Raw genomic sequence first — 21,739 nt, forward strand, 5'->3', positions numbered from 1 at the left:
CCTTGAATTTAATGAGAATGGCATGTTAATGAAATGAAGTCCATAATAGCAGTCTACAAAAGCGTTAACACTGCATTTTCAGACTCTGCTCACATTGTGCAAGCATTTTATTTGGGCTTTAGGGTTAAAGTCAAATTAAGTGCAAATCCATAAATACCATTTTCATGGCATAATTACTGATTAGCATAATTATGTTCTAATGTAATTTCCTTAATTTATGTCTTAGCAGATTGGCAGAAAGTTGCTTTCTTCTCGAGCTGCTTAGAATTTGGTTCTTAGATGAGGTCACTGATCTCCAATTAAGCCAACCCCCCACCCTTGTAGCACTAATATTAATAGAGCTCTTCATCATGGAAAGGCCATCTTAGCTTTCTGGTAAAAGGTGGGGAGGAGGTCCTGCAGGGGTTTTCTTCCCTTTCCATCATAAAAACTGTAACAGGTGATTGCTAGACATTAAATGACAGGATAAGACCACAGGGATTTTTTAAAAGTCCATTAAATGAAAATCTTTTTGATACTATCAGGGGTGCAAACTTGAATAAAATATTGGGGGGGCAAGCAAGCCCCACCCTGCATAATCAATCACATCATACAGTGCATGCGCACCATTTGAATGGCAATGCCCATCAACTTTGGGGGGCAGCCCCCTTAAACATTTATCGGACGGGAAGCCTCCTAGGCTCCTAGAGGTTGGCTTTTCTGGATACTGTGGTGCTATGACACCCATGGATTCAAATGTACATGACTGATAGAATTTATCACAATGTTGGAACTAAGTCATGAATATATTTCCTTCACTTCCTGTGCTGCTGTTCCCTGCCTCTTCCTGCTGCTTCTATTGCCAGTGTCCCACGTGTCATCTCATCACAGTTTTCTCAAATGCTTTTCCTGGTGGTAGAGTTAGAGTCAGACGTGAGCCCTCTATGGCAACATACTTTTAAACACCAAGCTATAAAGACTCCATGGCTGACTTACATCCATATTTTTATCCTCAAAGATCATGCTATATAGAGCCTTCAAACACTGCATTCTTGTCTCTGTTCAGAAGCACTTTAAGGCTAAATGGAATGAGAACATAGGACTCCCTTGTGTAAAGGGAAAATGCTATGGCAGCGAGCATGTAGCTCTGCTGGACTGCCCCACTGATAATTTGGGTATAATTATGGCAGCAATGAGTATGTGCCTGGTCAACTGGAGGCAGTTATTATTTCCTCCAGGAAACAGCCAAGTCCTACATTGCAAGTTATTATGACAGAGAAATACAAAATCACTCTGAAACATCAGGGCCGATTCCTCCTGTCCCTTTCCCATGTAATGTACAGTTGCAATCAGTTACTATCAACTTACACACAGCACTCCTCCTCACAAATGCTAAGCCAAACTATGGCTTGGAGTAGATGAGCAAATGTGTGGGCTCCTGGAGAAGAGATCAAAGCTACTTTGCTGCTTCCTGGTGGTTTTGCTGCTGTGCTGCACTAAGCCATGGTTTGACTTAACATATTGCCCAAACGTGGGCTTGCAATTAGCTGTCCCATACAAACCACAAACTGTAAGCCCATGGCAAAAGAACAGCAGCTTAAGGAGGAGCAAAGGAATCATGATATTCTCTACATTCACCTGCTTCTTCGTTTGCACTAAGCCATGGTTTGGCTTAGTATTAGTGCAAACCAGGCCATTATGTATACATCTGTACCTTCTGCACAAAAAGCAGTTGCCTGTCAAATGTTAAAATCAGACACATGTCATATCATATTGTGCCCAAATATCAATCTTGTAGATTGATCAGAAAATACTAATGAATAATTTTGTGGAATTTGTTGAGGCGTCTAAAAATATATTTTAATGTAATATGTAATGTATACGAATGGGAACACCCTTCTGGGTTTAGTTCATCCCAGCTCCCCAGCAATATCAACAGATGCATAGATAAATAAGGATGTGACACAACTGTGCTAATACCCTTCTTCTACTTGCTCTCCTTGTACAAAGGGGATCTGATAAAAGTTGTGGGTTGACACTATGTTGCCTTTGATGGAAGGATTAGCAATAATCTCAGTGGATCGAGAAGGAGTGGAGGGAACAGGTTCAACAGTTCACTGCTTCAGAGGGAACCTGAGGACACATTCTGTCTGTGCGGGATATACACTGGTTTTCCTCCACATACTATCACCCACATTGATTTGTGTTGTCCTCTGGGAATCTTCCCAAGAAGAACAGCTGCCTAATACCACAAAGAGGAAATATTGGAAACTATTTTGAATCTATTGAGAACCTTCATGGTCTATGATTACTTTGTTTTTCTTTCAGAGACCACAACCTGTTAACCCTTGACTCCCCAAAGTCAGGGAAGAAGTACCCTCATTAAAATGGCACACTATTAAATTACAAACTTTTGAAAAAATCCTGTCAATAATGTCTAGGAGTAGCATTCCTGAGACATAAAGTTTAAGTACCTGCGTAGAAAAAGCACTTGTCTGTATATGTGTGTTTTATCTCCAGCTGTGCCATAGATATATCAGTAGCATTCATCCCTGGTGTTTTCTATTAGAGCTGACTCTCAACTTACATTGGGGTTATGTTCCAGGGATAGCGTGTGAAGCCAAATCACGTATGGTCAAAACACATTGGGTTCAATGGCAGGGGGAATTGCCAAAGTCTTTTTTCCAGGATGCCTGCCCCCTTTCTGTCACCTCTTACTTTATTTTATTTATTTTATTTTGCCTAGTGTATAAAGCTGAAAGCACACAAGTTAAATGTTGTGAGTTGAAAGGTGTGAATTACCTGTATATGTTTCAAAAGGCTGGTATAGAGATGTTTTTGTGATGGCATTGAAATTTTACTGTACACAAGCTGCACACATGGAACTTGAAAAATATATTCCCACTTACTAAATCCTTAAAATAGCATATAAGCCTTAGCATTTCAGCTGGCTTTTGGTTGCTTAATCCATTTTAAATGCTAATTATATATTATTTATTCTGACATTTAGTCATTCTCAGTGCTATTCTACACTAATCTACTCAGAAGTAAACCCTATTGAGTTTTTTGAGACTTGCACTCTAGTAAGCAGCCTCAATAATGTTTTCTTTTGAATAACAGCTGATTCCAAACATGGCAGGTGGGCTTTTCATCCTTCCACTCTGCATTTGTAGACTTGAAGACAAGGGCCCAAATTTGCCCTTTTGGCACTGTCATTTTAGAGAAGCTTAAAATATATTACATGTGACCAGTCTGAGCTCAAACATCTGCCTAGAAGGGGAGAAAAATGAGGCTGGACTAAACTGCAACTAAAGAGTCCTGACATTGTAGTCAACATAGCACTAAGGTGATAATAGCATTAAGGCTTTCCTTGCCAACAGGACATTCTCCCCTTTCCCCCCGCCCACCCCATAAATCTGCTCTGAGATTCCGCCAGCCCTCAGGAGCAGGTTGGGGGATGGAATGGGGGAGGGATGGGGACATGGAAGGAGAAGAAGGGGGAAACCCCTTGCAGTAGTGCTAATCCTCCTGCTAGCACTAAAAGTTACTTGACTACCACCCCTGGGATTTTGAATTCATTTGCACTTTATCAAAGTGGGCATTGAATCAAAGCCTTTTATCCCCCATATGCAAGAGACTATTTAAACTCTACAGTTCCATACTAGTTATGCAGGGGTGCAAACCTGTGCATGTTGACTTGGAAATAGTCTTACAGTGCCTTTGCTATGCCCCTAATAGCTTGTTGGGACCATTTATTTGTGGGATCACTCTGTGCCCACTTAACTGCTTTGATTTGTGGAACTGGTACTGTTTGTTACAGATGCCATATAGTACTTGTTCCACAGCTACAAGAAATCAATACACTTCGGAACTCCCTGCCCATTGAGATCAGGCAGGTGCCCTCGCTGTGCTTTTTTCATGTCTGCCAAGCTGTTTTTTATTCATACTTTTTATATTTATTGTAAACTGCTTAGAGGTGTTTCTACAATTACACAGTATATAAATTTAGCTAGATTTTTAAAAATGTCATTTGTGTCTTGCGACACTTCATTTCTGAGCCTGTGAATGATAGGTTGCTCAGCAATGCTGAAAATGTGAGTGGGGGTGGAGAACCAAACCAAAACCCAAACAATTGCAAAAGTTATTGCCTTATGATGGGGAATTGGATCAGTTCCTACAACTTTTTGTCTGAGACCCAAGGACAGTTGTGGCTGCTTTGTGATAAGAAAGAATTATTCATGTATTCTGAATGGCAGGCGGATTGCATCCTTTTTATGTAAAACTGCTGAAAAAGATAAAAAGCAAGCAATGCAAATGTTTTAGGAGCTTTGAAGCTAACAATTGATGTTGGACCAACTGTTTTCCTGCTGTAGGGCTGCCTTGTTTGTTTATTAAACTGTGTCTTCAGCAACAAGTGCTCCAAGGATGGGTTACAATTAAAAAAAAACCACACCAAAACAATAAAACAGGAGCAGTCAACTGTTTTCAGGTGAGGTGGAGGGCTGTATTTAGGGTGAAGTCTGCATGCTGGTGGAGGTGGGGCAGCGATTAGTAGATTTTGGTAACATGGAAGTCATAACATTCAGTGATGATGGGAAATATTCAGCATCAGTGGCAAGGCAACTTGGGAGAAGGGGAGCTAAAGAGAAGACTCCAGTGGGTTACTTGTAGCCCATAGACCATGGGCGTCTCACATGTGGGGTGGGGAAATCCCATGAATAATATAATGCAATACTGAAGTAGTAAATATCTTAAGTTCTTAATCTGCTGTTTTTAGTGCACTGCAATCCTAGACACGCTTGCCTGGCAGCAAGTCCACTAAGAAGACATGTATAGGACTGCACTGTCAGTCACATTAGGAGCATTAAGTATAATTTCAAAAGAAATTATGTCCTAACATGTTATGAAGAGATGATTAAGAAGTCCTAGTCAGAGTGTTGGTGGTTTGGGATCAGAAAATATTGAGAGAATTTGTACTGGATCTGAATTCTTTTCCCTTGTTTTATTCATAGTTGAACCCTGTTAGTTGTCTCTTCATTACCATGCCCATAACATCTTGATTCTGATTAGATTTAATTTTCACCTTACACCAGAGTGCTTAGACTACTGTGTAGCCTGGAAAAACAAGGAGACCTCGTTGGAAACTGTCTGCTGTACAAAATTGCTGTATGAGTTGCTGAAGATATCACATATGACCAATAACTGAAAGTGGATTTTCTGGGTATATCCATGCATGAAGAAATCATTAGCTGAGCCTACAGCTGTGGTTAGTGTACTATAGCCAAAACCAGTTTGCTGTCCACAATTCTCGTGAAAATTCTTCTTAATATTCTTCTTCTCCAAATGTTCAAATATTGCCCAGATACTGATACGTGACAGTTGGTATTTTCACTATATTTGATCAATGACTTCCAATGGTATTTAGTATTTAGTATCAGCACAGATAGTGTATCAAATCACAGTGGCTTTTAAATTTTCTGCCTACATCAGCTCATGCCAATGAAACACTGTGTGTCTGCCAGGTTACATTGAAGTGGATCCTGGGCATGTCCTATGCTGCACATTGTTTTCAGATGAATTAACTGTGTGTTTCCTGACTCAGTATTCACTTTGGGCTGTACATCAGATATCCATGATGGTGGACAAGCTGTTTCATGCACCAATAGGCCTCTAAAGAAACCAGGATTTTCCACAAAATAGTTTGAATGCCACTGTTACATTTATGTATGCCATCGAACATAACTATGTACAACTGCTAGTTAGTGAATTAAGGAGTTAAGGACCATAGAGTTGTATTTCAAGATAGACTCAGTTATGTCACACCCCCTCTCCTCTGGAGAAAAAGTGAAACTTATTTCCTCTTCCTCTCTCTCTCTCTCTACAGCATGTAACCAACGAAGTAAGCTTGCTCCCGAACTTACAGCATGTGTTTAGAACAGTATTCTGTATTTTCTACCCAAGAGTATTTTGCCTATATTATACTTGCTGCTACTATGGTAGATTGCATGATTGAGACACTGGATCTACTTACGTAACAGTGTGTGGTTTGCTCATTGCAAAAGGGTAGCTCTGTGCTAGCCCTGTGTTTTGAATCCAGACACCAGCCGATTCTTCTGTTGTTCACCCACACACGTGGGTCCACAGGGATTCATATATTTAAATTTCAAACAACAATATATTTGATGGTTGACAGTGTTGAATAGTTGACATTCAAAGTATTTGGTAGTTGACATGAAGTGGTATTGGGATTTACTAGCATTTGATTAATAAAATATAGTAATATTCAACAGTTGACAACCTATGAGATTTCTTATTTGAAGCTTGCCAAAACCAAAATAATCAACAGAAGTCAACAAGTCTACAGCATTGACATTTTGAAACATTAACTGGTGAATTTACTTCATAGAAATACAATAATCAGCTGGAGAAACTGAAAGATTTGCAGAATTTAAAAGATTGGTGGATATTTGACTCAGTTCTTATTCTTAGGTGATGTGACTGGTATAAGTGTGGAGAAGATGGATGTGCACTAATGAGTGGGCATGAGACGACTGGGAGAATATCATTGAAAGAGAAGCTTACAAGATGAAGAATAATTATCACAGCCGATTTAAGGCAGCCAGATTTCTCTGCACACCCCAAAATGGAAAATAGTCCCCCGGCAAAAAAATAGGTTAATCAATTTTATATTTCAGAATAATGAAAAGGAGATCCAACATTACATATTTGGTGGTTGTTTTGTGTTGCATTGTGATGCGCTGGTAGTGTAACCGCCCCACCTTAAGTTCTTTTCCTTTCTCTGCTAGCTGACTGTCTATGTCAGGGGAAGCAGAAGGCTGTGCTTGAGTTCAGTGAGCTGGAACAGCGTATTGATACACAGAGCAGGAATCTGCTCAAAGAGTGATGCACTTGGCAATAAGCAGCACCTTGAGTTCAGACAGAATGCACATCTGTGCCTCGTTGATAATGTAATAACCTTCATTACATCTTTGGCTGAGAGCACCTGTGCATACCCCTAAGAAGTCAGCCCAGGGCAGCCATTTTGATTGAGGTGATATTAACGGATCTCATTAAAACTGATGGCTATAGTGGTGCCCAGCAGCCCTGCTGCAGAAGGCATCTGCTGACATTTCTGTTATCGGCCTCAATTTCCAGGACTTCATCACTCAGCAATAAAAAGTTTGCTCAGTTTTGAAGTAGAGCTGCCATACACTTAAAAAGAAAGAAAGGAACTAAGATTATTTGAAATGATTTACTTACTTCTCCTCAGCTTGTCATTCTGATGCTGTCATAAACTCACAACATCATAGGCTTTAGTTATGCAAAACTATGTGATGTTTTATAACACACTTAATTTTCGGATGGTGTAAGAGAATGCAATCAGGCTTGCTCTCAGACTACAATCTGAGGCTGATAACTGGCATTTATCCTTCATCACTTGTAGAGGTGAGATGATTGCTCAATGCTCTGCTACAAAAACTAGGGATATATGTTCGGTTTTCAAATACATGGGTTGGATAGAGGGGATGGAGAAATATCAGCAGAGGAGGCAAGGTTAGGTAAATCTAGACAAAAGAGATCAATAATTTGCTGAAAGCTGGACTGAGGCAGATCTGACCTAGGTAGAACTGCTCAAGGCTCTTAGCCAATAAGATGGCTGAGGATCAGAAAGAAGTTGCAGTGGGGCTCTGGGAAACCCTGATATCTAGGGGAATACTCTTCCAAACTTCATCAGTAAAGGAACTATAAATTATCAAGATTCACTATTAAAATTTATTAGTCATTTCCATAAACATAAATGTGAAAATGAAATGTAGGTCTTCCTAGTACTCAAAATAATGTATTAACCAATGTGAGTGTGTGTGTGTGTGCACGCGCACCCCCCCCCCTTTAGAAGAGATTCTTTCTATGTTGGCTTAGAAATATACAGTATTTAGAACATCTTTTTATGTTTGTAGAAGTCATTATAGTGGTACCCTGGGTTAAGTACTTAATTCGTTCCGGAGGTCTGTTCTTAACCTGAAACTGTTCTTAACCTGAAGCACCACTTTAGCTAATGGGGCCTCCTGCTGCTGCCGTGCCGCTGGAGCACGATTTCTGTTCTCATCCTGAAGCAAAGTACTTAACCCGAGGTACTATTTCTGGGTTAGAGGAGTCTGTAACCTGAAGCGTATGTAACCCGAGGTACCACTGTATTACAATTCTTGGACATCATAAGATCTGTCGGAAATTGGAGGAGAATAATAGCTGGGAACACAGTTGTCCACTTACTTAGCCCAGAAATTTTGTTCTTTTATAGTTTAATATATAGTTGAACTATATATATTTCCCTCCCTATATGTACTTTCCTTCACTGCTTTTAAACACCTAAAAAAAAAAATCACAAGGAAAGCTGCATCATGACTAGCTGCCCTCTAGGAGGCAGTATTAATCCTGGATTTCCTGAGTGGTGATGCATTGCTAATGTCCAGAAAAAGAGGCCAATACACATGCTTTAAAACTTTTATTTGCATGCATGCTGTCTGGGCCTAAAGAGAACAAATTAAGACAAAAAAGTAAAGCATCAGGCCAATAATAAAAAGCATGCAATTATTTCAGATTTATATACCTATTGACAATATGAGAATATATGCAGTGTCTGTTTTGTAAACAAGGGTTTTGGAGTTCCGACATTACAGTTTTTGAAAAAAGACTAGGCTCTCTTGAGTTACTTATTATATTATTATCTAAGTGATGTATCTGGGGAGAAAGGAAAACCTGAGATGTGAAATATTAAAGGTGACTAGATTTGTGATCTGAAACTGTGTTCGATGGACTTTGATGTTTTCACGTAAGCATGCTTTAAAAATACTATCTTACTGATCTTGGGCTGTGATTGGTGGCCTAGAAAACAAGAGATGCCAAAATTGATTTCTGTCCTTGGTCTGAAATATAGTGTAGGAGACAGAAACTGCTTCTAATAAACAATTCTGCATAAACATTGCCAGTGGAGTCACCTAATTGGATAAGGCCTTCGTCTATTGTGGTTGGTTGGTTGGTTGGTTGGTTGATTGATTAATATGGACTCTGTGAGGTAAGAATCTAGAAGGTCTTGGGGTGATATTTTGTGTGTCCAATGAGCTCAATAGGAGTCATGTAAGAATGTCACCTTTCAGAAGTATTCACGAGGAAGTCAATGGGATTATTTGCCTGGTTATTCACAGCCTTATATTTGTGAATGGCTGACCCCTTATTGTGCCTCATCCTTTGCTTTTAAATTGGGCATTATTGTACTCACAAACAGTGATTGATTTGTGCTAATAACATTAAAAAGCAGGAATTCTTTTAAAGAGTACATTCCTATAGGAGTGTCTTTAGATTTTTAACTTTGAATCACCACCTTCTTTTGTGCATAACTATTTGCAGCATGTTTTTGTTTCTATTGCTCTTATTGTATTGTCTGGCATTTATCCTCTATATAGCGTACTTAGAGCAACAGAAACAAGATCTCAGTTTCAAAGCTATCCAAGAAAATGGAGAGCTGAGAAAATGGAGATAACTAATAGATTTTTCACTTTGTTGAAAACCATCATGTTTCACAGATATGAACCACATGCAATACCTGATTTCTTTTACTCATTAGAGCATCCACTGCCCTGTACTGATATTTATTAATTTAAACTTTGTAGACAGTCCACTGCTTCCTTCTTTACTTTGATAGAAGGAGAAACTAAAGAGTGAAGGGCATCCTCCAGAGGCACTTAAATCGTAAAGAGAAAGAGGAGCATTCTTGCTCATGTTTTACATTTATGCTTTACGTTTGGTGGTGCGCTGTGTGAATACTTTAGATATACTCACAAATCCTGTACCATGAAACCTACATTTCACTCGGGTTTGAAGGACAAAGCTCCCAACATATCTTAGTAGCTTTGGATTGCACATGGCCATTTCACTTCCATGGATGTGTGTACTGCAGAGGCACAGTGACTTTGCTCTGATGTAAATACATAGGGATCCTATGATTGACAGTTGTGAGGATACTCGCTTTATGTGGGTTGTGCTTAAGTGAATCAGATGAGACTGAAGGGGCCTCTGGGTAGGTAGGAGAAGGCAATAAAGAAGCGATGACTTACCTTAACATAGACTCTTCTTTTTGTAAATCGTTAATAAAGTTTAGATTATGTTTATGGACATCCTGGATTCTGCAAGTTATTAATCTAAGAAAAATGCACCATTTAAGTTGGCTCTATCCTGCTGATATGCAGCTATGTATCAGGTAAGCCATTTTTAAATTGAGACCCTCCAAAGGTCCATATTTTCCAGGAACAGTCGTGGATTTACAGAAGCCATCCTGGTTTCTGATTTGATGCCAGAATGTCCTGCTTTTCCTTAGGACGTCCTATTTTCATTGGAGAAATGTTGGGGGGCATGTAAATTGGCTGTATTTTCTAACCACAGCCAATGTAGACTTGAGACACTCACATCCCAATACAAAAATGCCCGCAGTTAACACTTTAAAAAACAGGGATTTTGATTGGTTGCCTTGACAATGCTTTGATTTCTCTCTCCTTTTTTAATAAAATGGCTCAGCAGCAAACCTTTGAGGGAGAGCAAAGGATAACCATAGGAAACTAGCATAACTCTTCAATTCCCTATGGAGTCTAGTCATAAAATTGTCTGAAAAGGGAAGAACAGTGAAAACAAATGTAGATTAATAGTTTTCTGTATGCAAGATTTTATGAGCGCTCCATTTGCCAGGGCTCCCCAGCTCAGCTGGCTGTGCATACTGGGAGAGGAGTAAGCAGACCAGCTTGCTTCATGCTCTGTTGATGAATACCAATGAGTCTGCTCATGACAGAAACAGGCATTACAATCTATGTTTGTATTATGACAAAGTTAAGGTTTGTGATTTTTGCGTGTGTGCATCTACATATTCAAAACCAGTTCAAATTCAGTGCTGTTGGACAATAATTTCAGTAAAATAGGGACTGAGCAATTGCAAACAACTTTGTTTAGTATTAATAATAATGTTTTTTCATGTTGGACAGAAGCAACAGAAAATATAAATAACTGAAATAACAACAGAAACAATAATAAATAAAATGTTTATAACTGAGATAACTATGAGGCAAGGCTGTAGCTCCATAGTAGAGCAACTGCTTTGTGTGCAGAAACTCCCGGGTTCAAAAGCCAGCATCTCCAGGTGGTGTTTGGGAATCTGAAACCCTGGACAACTGCTGCCAGTTAGTGTAGACAATATTGAGCTAGATAGACCAAGGGTCTGACTTGGTATAAGGCTGCTTTCTATGTTCCTAATGGAAAGTTACGCTGGAACTTTCAAAGCTGTCTTATTCTGATTCAAACTATTGAGCTATCAATCCCAGTATTATCTACTATGACCAGTGGTGGACCTTGGGGGCTCAAATTTTGGCGGTGCCCTGTGCAATGCCAAAAATTGCCCCTCGTCTCTTGCCTTCCATTTTGCATCATAGTTGTGGCACTCCTGAGGCTCCACTCCCAGTGTGGCTACACTGCTCATGCTCCCCTAAATTTGCCTCTACTAAGACTGACTGAAGTGAAGGCACAAGACAGGTGTTGATCATCATGTGAGCTGCGCATAGGTGGGCTGCATGCAAGCTGCTGACCAGTCCTGTGGAGCCTCCTTTTATTGAGACAAATATGCAAGCTAGGCAGATACATTTTGGGCTGTGACCTTTACACATCTTCCGTCCCGAGATCGTGGGGTAGTACAAAGTTATTTTGGCACCTGTTTCCACTGCGTCATTTTCACCTTGCACAGTGTATGACGAAGGAGACAAAAGGTCTCAGGGACAAAGGTTACAGACAGGACACCGCCGACTACTGAGACTGCAAAAGGTTAGACAGAGGGAACGATGTTCCAACAGCCGTGGCTTGTCTGAGGGGGGGGGTGTACCCCGCACCCCAGGGTCACGCGTGCAGGCAGATTGTGGCTGCCTGCTGGTGGGGAGTGTGCTCCCTCTGGACCCCACTGCTCACTCCGCGATTATCCCTACAACTGACAGTGGATTTCCCTACTACCGCATTTGTCAAGCAAAGAAGCTGAGACCTACCTCGTGAGTTGTGGTTCCTCCTCACCGGGAAACTGCAGTGGGAAACAAACTTTAATTAACACTGCTACTATAAAAACATCCTACAAGAGGATGCCTCAGAATGGTCCCAATCTGTTCAGGGGTTTCTCCCAAGCATCTGGAGCAGATCTGGAGGGGGCAGGGGACATGCAGGGAGAGAAGAGGAAGAGGGCACCTGTTCCACAGGTTGAAACCAACATCATTGGTTACAACTTTAGTCATATGAGTCACCCTGTCTCTTTCTCTTCATGTGGATCATGCCCTCCACTAAGCACGCACTTTCACCCCAATCATTACCGAAATCCACATGAAGCTACTCTGACAGTTGGAATAAAACAGCAACAAAGGTTGGAAGCCCTCAGATCAAGATACAGTATATTTTAAAATAACCATTTTTTATTGTTTAGATACTCTCAGCTCCCCGTCTTGCCCTGAACTCCCATCTCAGGCCTCCAAAACCTGCCAAGAACTTAAAGTGAAACAAAAAATAATTTACTTCTGGAAAATTAATCCACACTTGAATTGAGTGCAGTGCAAGCAGCTAAAAAAGAAAAAGAAAAAACACCCTCATCTAGTATTATCTAGTATTCAAAAACCCTGCATGTATAGAACACGTAACACCCTACTGTTCCCTAATGCAGATGACTCCCCATGAAGCAGAAAAAAAGGTCCAGGATTGAGAAGTGACCAGAATACTCTGTTCCGTCAATGGCCTTTTCATAGAATTCAGCTGCACCCTTATACCCACTTAAGAGAAAGTCCCATTCGACACAATTGGCTTCACACAGAAATAGAAAACAGCAGCATATCTCCAAGGACTTCTGCAATTGGAAGAGGGGAAACAGCGTCATTTCTGTTCCTCCTCCATGCCTGCCCTCCTGTTCCCAACAGCAGCAGTCTGAAAGAGGCTGTTGGCTGCAGATCCGAGCGCCTTGAGGATGGGGCTTAGGGGTCTCATTGCAATGGTGACACTGTGATTGACGGCCTGGTGCCCACATAGCTCTCCAGAACTAGCAGCCAACAGCCTCGCCCAGACAAAGTTACTGGATAGGTGGCAAGCTTTCTGTTGGAACCTGGTATTCTCTTACGTACTAGGAAAAAGCCTCTAAATGCCCCAGTGTAGTTATGAGGCTGGTCTGAGATTACCATACTTGCAGTGGATCAAGGCATGGATCTTTGCCCTGCAGCTGGAACACAACATGCCCATACTGAAGCATGATGCTGCAATCCAGCTAAGGAAATCATCCATGTAGCACTTGTTTGCACATGCTGTTTCAAATTCATCAGATGTACTGGCCTGAGCTGCATGTTAGTGCTTTGTACCCCTTCCCAAAAAACATATTGGGCTGTGTGAGAGAGAAAGGAATGGTGTTAAGTTTTTGTCACATAGGAAGCAAGTGGTACAATGGGCTCAAGCCACGTGCTCTTTTATGTGTCACAAATGTTATAGGCTGGCTCTAATGGTTTGACAAATACTTTGCAAAAAGAGCTGAAATCTAACTAGTTCATACCTCCTATGGCAGCTTCCAAATATGTCACCTGATTATGTGCTTAAAATTAAATTGGTATTTTCGCCATATAAGCATAAAATATTCTTTTCTGAACGAAAATCTTAAAAGGAAGTTTTGAATGTATATTCAGCTTACTTGGCCCAAGATACAGTGAGCCACTGAGAAATAGTGTTTACCACTGTGTACCCTGGCATCAGTCTTCTTCCTTTGCAGCTGCTATTTACCAGACAGTATTTGTACTGAATGTTGCTGGCAGGAAACGTGGTCTGCTAATACTGAGAAGGACTGAGAAATTTTCACACTGAGTGCTGTTGCTGACTGCTTAGAAGTATTCAGATCAGGGATAGTTCTACAATAGCATTGTACTACAGCAAGTTCAGAAGAAGGGAATACAGTGGTACCTCGGGTTAAGAACTTAATTCGTTCTGGAGGTCCGTTCTTAACCTGAAACTGTTCTTAACCTGAAGCACCACTTTAGCTAATGAGGCCTCCAGCTGCCACTGCACTGCCGCCACACGATTTCTGTTCTCTTCCTGAAGCAAAGTTCTTAACCCGAGGTACTATTTCTGGGTTAGCGGAGTCTGTAACCTGAAGCGCCTGTAACCTGAAGTGTCTGTAACCGAGGTACCACTGTATACTCAGTGGCCTTTATTGCACTCATCCTTTAAGTGGGGTGGGTAGGACTTGTCCCTTCTGAATACATTTTTGGATGACTATTTTAGATTTTCTGTATTGCTGATTTTATATCTGATTTTACTTTTTTGTTATTTCTACTTGCTAGTCGCTTTGGGAACCTGAGTGCAAAACTGTGATGATGATGATGATGATGATGATGATGATGATGATGATAATAATAATAATAATAATAATAATAATAATAATAATAATAATTTATTATTTGTACCCCGCCCATCTGGCTGGGTTTCCCCAGCCACTCTGGGCGGCTTCCAACAAAGATGAAAGATACACTAAAATGTCGCATATTAAAAACTTCCCTGAACAGGGCTGCCTTCAGATGTCTTCTGAATGTCAGGTAGATGTTTATCGCTTTGACATCTGATGGGAGGGGGTTCTACAGGGCGGGCGCCACTACCGAGAAGGCCCTCTGTCTGGTTCCCTGTAACTTGGCCTCTCGCAGTGAGGGAACCGCCAGAAGGCCCTCGGAGCTGGACCTCAGTGTCCGGGCAGAACGATGGGGGAGGAGACGCTCCTTCAGATATACTGGACCGAGGCCGTTTAGGGCTTTAAAGGTCAGCACCAACACTTTGAATTGTGCTCGGAAATGTACTGGGAGCCAATGTAGGTCTTTCATGACCGGTGTTATATGGTCTCGGCGGCCGCTCCCAGTCACCAGTCTAGCTGTCGCATTCTGGATTAGTTGTAGTTTCCGGGTCACCTTCAAAGTTAGCCCCACGTAGAGCGCATTGCAGTAGTCCAAGCGGGAGATAACCAGAGCATGTACCACTCTGGCGAGACAGTCTGCAGGCAGATAGGGTCTCAGCCTACGTACCAGATGGAGCTGGTAAACAGCTGCCCTGGATACAGATTTGACCTGTGCCTCCATGGACAGCTGTGAGTCCAAAATGACTCCCAGGCTGCGCACCTGGTCCTTCAGGGGCACAGTTACCCCATTCAGGACCAGGGAATCCTCCACACCTGCCTGCCTCCTGTCCCCCAAAAACAGTACTTCTGTCTTGTCAGGATTCAACCTCAATCTGTTAGCCGCCATCCATCCTCCAACCGCTTCCAGACACTCACACAGGACCTTCACCGCCTTCACTGGTTCTGATTTAAAAGAGAGGTAGAGCTGGGTATCATCCGCATACTGATGAACACCCAGCCCAAACCTCCTGATGATCTCTCCCAGTGGCTGCATGTAAATGTTGAAAAGCATAGGGGAAAGGACAGAACCCTGAGGCACCCCACAAGTGAGAGCCCAGGGGTCTGAACACTCATCCCCCACCACCACTTTCTGAACACGGCCCAGGAGGAAGGAGCGGAACCACTGTATGGCAGTGCCTCCAGCTCCTCAAGACGGTCCAGAAGGATGTTATGGTCGATGGTATCAAACGCCGCTGAGAGATCCAGCAGAACTAGGAAACAACTTTCACCTTTGTCCCTAGCCCGCCGGAGATCATCAACCAGTGCGACCAAGGCAGTTTCAGTCCCATGATGAGGCCTGAATCCCGACTGGAAGGGATCCAAATGGTCCGCTTCTTCCAGGCGTGCCTGGAGTTGTTCAGCAACCACTCGCTCAATCACCTTGCCCAAGAATGGAAGATTTGAGACTGGGCGATAATTGGCCATCGTGGCCGCATCTAAAGATGTTTTTTTAAGAAGCGGTTTAATAACCGCCTCTTTCAGCGGGTCTGGGAAGGCTCCCTCATGGAGGGAAGCATTCACCACCCCACGAAGCCCATCGCCCAGTCCTTCCCGGCTAGCTTTTATAAGCCAGGATGGGCAAGGATCCAGGAGACAGGTGGTTGGCTTCACTCGTCCAAGCAGCCTGTCCACATCCTCGGAGGTAACAGATTGGAATTGATCCCACACAACTTGACTAGACAGGACTCTAGCACTCTCCCGCCCTGGCCCTGCTCCCACGGTGGAGTCTCCTTCTTCCCGAATCTGAGCGATTTTATCTGCAAAAAACTTTGCAAAATCATTGCAGGAGATCATGTGGCCCGTACTGGGCCCTGATGTCGCAGGTGGTTCCGCTAAATTGTGAACCAACTGAAAAAGTCTCCTGCTGCTGTTTTCTGCAGATGCAATAGAGGCAGTGAAGAAAGTCTTCTTCGCCATTGCTATCACCACTTGGTAGGCTCGACGTTGAGCTCTAACCTGTGTCCGGTCAGATTCGGAGTGATTTATCCGCCACCGGCGCTCTAGCCATCTCAACGATTGTTTCATTGCCCTCAGATCCGTGGAAAACCACGGGGCTCTCCGGGCTCCATGCAATCGGAGAGGGTGCTTCGGAGCCAAACAGTCAATAGCCCTGGTTAACTCCACATTCCAGCGGGCCACCAGGGAATCGGCTGAAAGGCCATCAACATGGGATAAAGCATCCCCTACCACTCTCTGGAAACCATTTGGATCCATTAAGTGGCGGGGGCGGACCATCCGAATCGGTCCCACCTCCCTGCAGAGGTGATGGGTCGCAGAGAAGTCCAGTTGCACCAGGAAGTGATCTGACCATAGCACTTCTTTCGTTTCGCTTTTACTTAGTGTCAGATCACCAACATCCATAGAGGTAAACACCAGGTCCAAGGCATGTCCGTGGCTATGGGTTGGGCCAGACTTATTCAGGGACAGCCCCATGGAGGCCATGCTTTCCACGAAGTCCCGAGCGGCCCCTTGTAAGGTCGTGTCGGCATGGATGTTAAAATCCCCTAAGACAACCAAGCTAGGTGTCTCCAGGAGAACATCCGCCACAACCTGAAGCAGCTCTGGCAGGGAATTCTTGGTGCAGCGGGGAGGTCGGTACACCAAAAGGAATCCTGTACTGCCCCTATTGCCCAACTTCCAGAACATGCACTCGGAAAACTGGGTCTTCCCAATAGGACGCCTGGTGCAAACTAATGACTTCCTAAAAATCACTGCAACCCCCCCTCCCCGCCCACATGACCTGGGTTGCTGTGCGTAAGAGAAACCTGGTGGACAAGCAGCGGCAAGGACAGGCCCATCTGCTTCATCCAACCAAGTCTCTGTTACACATGCCAGGTCAAGTCCTCCATCCATGATCAAGTCATGGATGGCAGTGGTCTTATGAATCATTGACCTGGCATTGCACAGCAACACTTTCAGGTCATGTGGGTATCCCTTGCTGATTCTAGTATCCATCCGGTCAGGACCAGACCCGGAGGCAGGGATAGTCCTCAGACAATGACTAAACCTGCCTCCTCTGTAATGACATGGTCTGGTCTTAGCGTAACTCCTCCTCCTACCCGTGATCACTGAGATCGGTTGTCCCAGTGCACCCCCCCCCCCCCGTGGAACATGCCCCAGCCATTTTGTTGGCTGGGACCTACTCCCCTGTGAATAATAACAACAACAAATATCATTTTTACTGTAAGATAAAAAATACACAAGGTTATATATTTTACTGGGTCACCTTCTTTTAGTGTAAAAATACAGTATGTGTGTTTCCAAATTATATGGAATATTTCTTCAGGACTGCAGCCTGGGCTCTCACTCCCAATTCAGACACAGAGGGTCTGAGCAGATCCATCAGACCAGTGGCACTGGAGGGAATGGTGCTGGAAACTGATGCAGTGCCTCCTGCATTATGACTCATCACTGGACCCCAGAATGAGGGACCTCTGAATCAAGACCTCGTGAGCTCCACCATACCTTTAGAGTCTGCATCCTCTGAGGAACTGGTCCCTCCATGCCAGGGACCTACATACCCCATGTCAGCCTGTCAGTGCAGGCAACGAGCCCAGAGAGAATACTCAGAGAGGAGGAGGCCTGTCCCTTTAAGGAGGGCTGTTCTGGACATAAAAGGCTTCAGTTAAATCACTGACAGAGGAATTTAAAGCTTTTCTTGGTTCTGTAACCACTATCCTACTTTGCTGTCTTGTCCTATGATGTGGAATAGGCTTCTAGTCAAGCGTAGGACAATTTCACAAAAAAGTTTTCACATTTTGACACCTATCCAATATTGGTCTCTTGTTTGCTTTGAACACTGCAATAGTTATCTATATTTATCACAGAAAGAGCCAAAGGCTATTGTTTTTGGCTATGAATGTAGCACAATGTTGACACTTACTGTTGGCCTCCTGGTGTGATGATATATACACAATGTACTAAGTGCTATATTAAAAGCAAGCCAGTTGTCTAAGACTGGAATCCTGACCCTACTACTGGGAGTAAGGCCCAATGAATTCTCTAGGACTTTTGAGTAAAAATGGCTAGGATTGTGCTCTTTGTTAAGTGTGGGGGATATGTTGGAATATTTTTCTTGTGTGCCAAACTGAGGGATCCATTAGCAAAATATTATTTTGTTAAAGCAGTTTCAAGATATCTAAACTGAAAAGCACTTTTAAAAGAAAAAGAGACAGGTTCATACTTATTATTTTAATTATTGATAGGGTTATCTCTCAGTCTCCCAAATGCATTTCTTCAGGATTTTCCTCATCTCCTTTACCTTCCAAGTAATAATCAGAGCTCTTAGGTGAACCTGAGATGTGCACAATAGGCTAACCTTGGGATGTAGCTTTAGTCACAGGAAGTTAGTTTGTTCCTGCTAGTGATGAATCCCACTGGTAACTGAAGTGATGTATATATTTATTGAGGAGAATTCCTGAAGGGTTGTGTGCCATATAGGCTTGCCACATCATCAGTTTGATGCTTTTTGCCACTATTGTGGGAAGTAGTATGAGGAGGTGTGTTATGTACTGAGTTGAATAGGATCCAAACTGCAGCAGTCTGATTGGTCCTAGAACAATAGGATCCAAAAGGCAGCAGTCTGATTGGTCCTAGAACAATAGGATTCAGAATGCAGCAGTCTGATTGGTCCTAGAACAATGCAGCAATATGATTGGTTGGCAGGAACCACCCAATCATGCTCCAGATAGAAGTGAATCCACAACCTGATTGGCTTACAGTAGAATTCCGGAATTAGCCAATCATGTGCAGCCCATTGTGTAAATAATGTATATAAAGCAGATACCTTGAGGGGACTTTCATTCATTCCTCCTCACCACTATGAGCTGAATAAAGAGCATGAAATCACTTTGCGACTCTGAGTATATTTCACTGGCGACGAAGCTGGGATCCCGCTGAGCTGACTGCCACACACAGCACCGCAGCACCGCCACCTGCCGCACCGCTGCCTCGCACCGTGTATCCAGGCTTCAGCTCCGGGACACAAGGAACTCAGAATGGCAACCGACAGCAGCTTCTCGCCGTTCAACCCAGCATCTGGAGACTGGGAAGCGTACGCCTCCCGTTTCACCTTCCTCCTAGAAGCCAAAGGGGTCACCGATGAAGAAGACGCCAAGAAGAGGGCAATATTCTTCAGCATCTGCGGAGAGGAGACGTTTGAAATCGCCCGGGCTCTCCTTGCACCCGAAGACGTCGCTACTGTTCCATACAAAACAATAATGGAACAGCTGAAGGGGCACTTTTCGCCACAGCCCTCTGTGGTGGCTCGTCGAAATGCCTTCTATGCAAAGCGGCAAGCCCCTGGGGAAACCATAACTGGGTTTGTGACCTCTCTCCGCCAAGCTGCCCGGTTCTGCAACTTCTCAGAGCTGGAGAACATGCTTCGTGACCGCCTCGTCGGTGGCCTGAAGGATGAGAAGCTGCAACGACGCCTCTACGCTAAGAAGGACCTAACGTTCCAGGTCGCTCTGGAGGAGGCCCTGGCAACGGAAGCTGCCGAGAGGTCGACGCAAGAGGCACGGCCGAGCCAGCCGTCCCAACCGAGGGTCCACCACGAAGACCTCACAGACGACTCAGGATTCAACAGGGAGGAGGTGCACCAAGTACAGCAGCGCACTCAAGCAGCCCACATACCACAGCTGCCTCGACGAGAAGCAGGGAACTGCGCAAGCTGTGGAGACAGTCACGAGAGGAGGACCTGCCGTTTCCGCAACGCAGAGTGCAGGCAGTGCAGAAAATTGGGACACATCGCCCGGGTGTGTCGAGCTCGGCCCACCCGACGCCAGGCATCAGATGACCAATCCAAGAGCCCCAGGTCCCGGGGCCCAACACACCAAGGCAACTCGACGGAGCTCACGGACTTCCAGGTATACCAGTTGCCCCACCCCAACGTAGAGAAAATTTATGTAGAGGTACAGATAGAGGGGGCCCCATGCCGCATGGAGCTTGACACGGGTTCAACTCTATCCATAATCTCGGCAAGGACCTTAAGGAAACTGTGTCCTACTGGGGGTCCCAAACTCAGGCCGGCCCCATTCACCCTCCGGGACTTCCAGAAACGTAAGGTCCCCACAATGGGGGTGGGGACCTTCAGGGTGCAATACCGAGGGCGGACGCGGCAACTGGACTTGCTTGTGGTCAAGGGCCCCTACATTAGCTTACTGGGATTGGCATGGTTTGGACCACTGGGGCTAGCCGTCACCGGGGTGAACCACACTACCTTACAAGTGGACGTGGACGCCATATGCAAGGAATTTCCGGGGGTTTTTGATGGGAAATTGGGACAGTATACGGGCCCCCCCATTGCTCTACAGCTTGACCCCGCAGTACGACCAGTCAGGCTCAAGGCCCGCCGGGTCCCGTTCGCCCTGAAACCCCGTATAGACGAGGAATTGGACCGACTCGTGGAGCAAGGAGTGCTGGAGCCGGTGCCTAATGCCCCCTGGGAAACCCCAATCGTCACACCCGTCAAGCCGAATGGTTCGGTCCGCATCTGCGCAGACTACAAATGTACCATAAACAAGGCCCTCACGGCCCATGCATACCCAGTGCCAGTGGTCAGCCATGTCCTTGCCACCCTGGCTGGGTCGAAAATTTTTGGCAAGCTGGACTTGGCCCAAGCATATCAACAACTGCCAGTAGATGAGGCCACAGCAGAGGCACAGACGATTGTGACGCACAGAGGAGCGTTCAGGGTAAAGCGGCTGCAATTCGGTGTCAGCGTGGCACCAGGCATATTCCAGAATCTAATGGACTCTCTCCTTAAAGGGATTCCTGGCGTCACCCCCTTCTTCGATGATGTGTTGATTGCCGGGCCCACACCAGAGGAGTTTGAGGACCGCCTCCGCACCGTTCTGCACCGTTTCCAGACGGCGGGTCTCAAGGTGAAGCGGGAAAAATGTCTACTAGGAGTGCCTCAGGTGGACTTTCTGGGATTTATGGTGGACGCAGAAGGGGTCCACCCGACTGGGGACAAGGTACGGGCCATTTGTGATGCCCCAGCGCCCAAGAACAAGACTGAACTTCAGGCCTTCTTGGGACTATTGAACTTTTACCATTCCTTCCTTCCCCACAAGGCGGCGGTAGCGGAGCCCCTACACAGACTCCTGGACAAGCGGGCCCCTTGGGTGTGGGGCCAGCGCCAGGAGGCCGCATTCCAGGCAGTCAAGGACTTGCTTGTCTCAAACTCGGTCTTGGCACACTTCGACGAGAGGCTGCCGGTGGTGCTAGCATGCGACGCCTCACCCTATGGCATTGGCGCTGTCCTGGGACACCAAC

At 44.4% G+C, this 21,739-nt stretch overlaps 1 protein-coding gene across 4 annotated transcripts in view; it reads left to right on the top strand.

The window, feature by feature from the left end:
- SASH1 (SAM and SH3 domain containing 1) overlaps nucleotides 1-21,739 on the top strand; it is a 540,145-nt gene that overhangs the window by 357,904 nt on the left and 160,502 nt on the right. The gene's annotated exons all lie outside the window — the stretch shown is intronic.

Source organism: Podarcis filfolensis (assembly GCF_964270895.1).
Source record: "Podarcis filfolensis genome assembly, chromosome: 3".
Lineage (NCBI taxonomy): Eukaryota > Metazoa > Chordata > Lepidosauria > Squamata > Lacertidae > Podarcis > Podarcis filfolensis.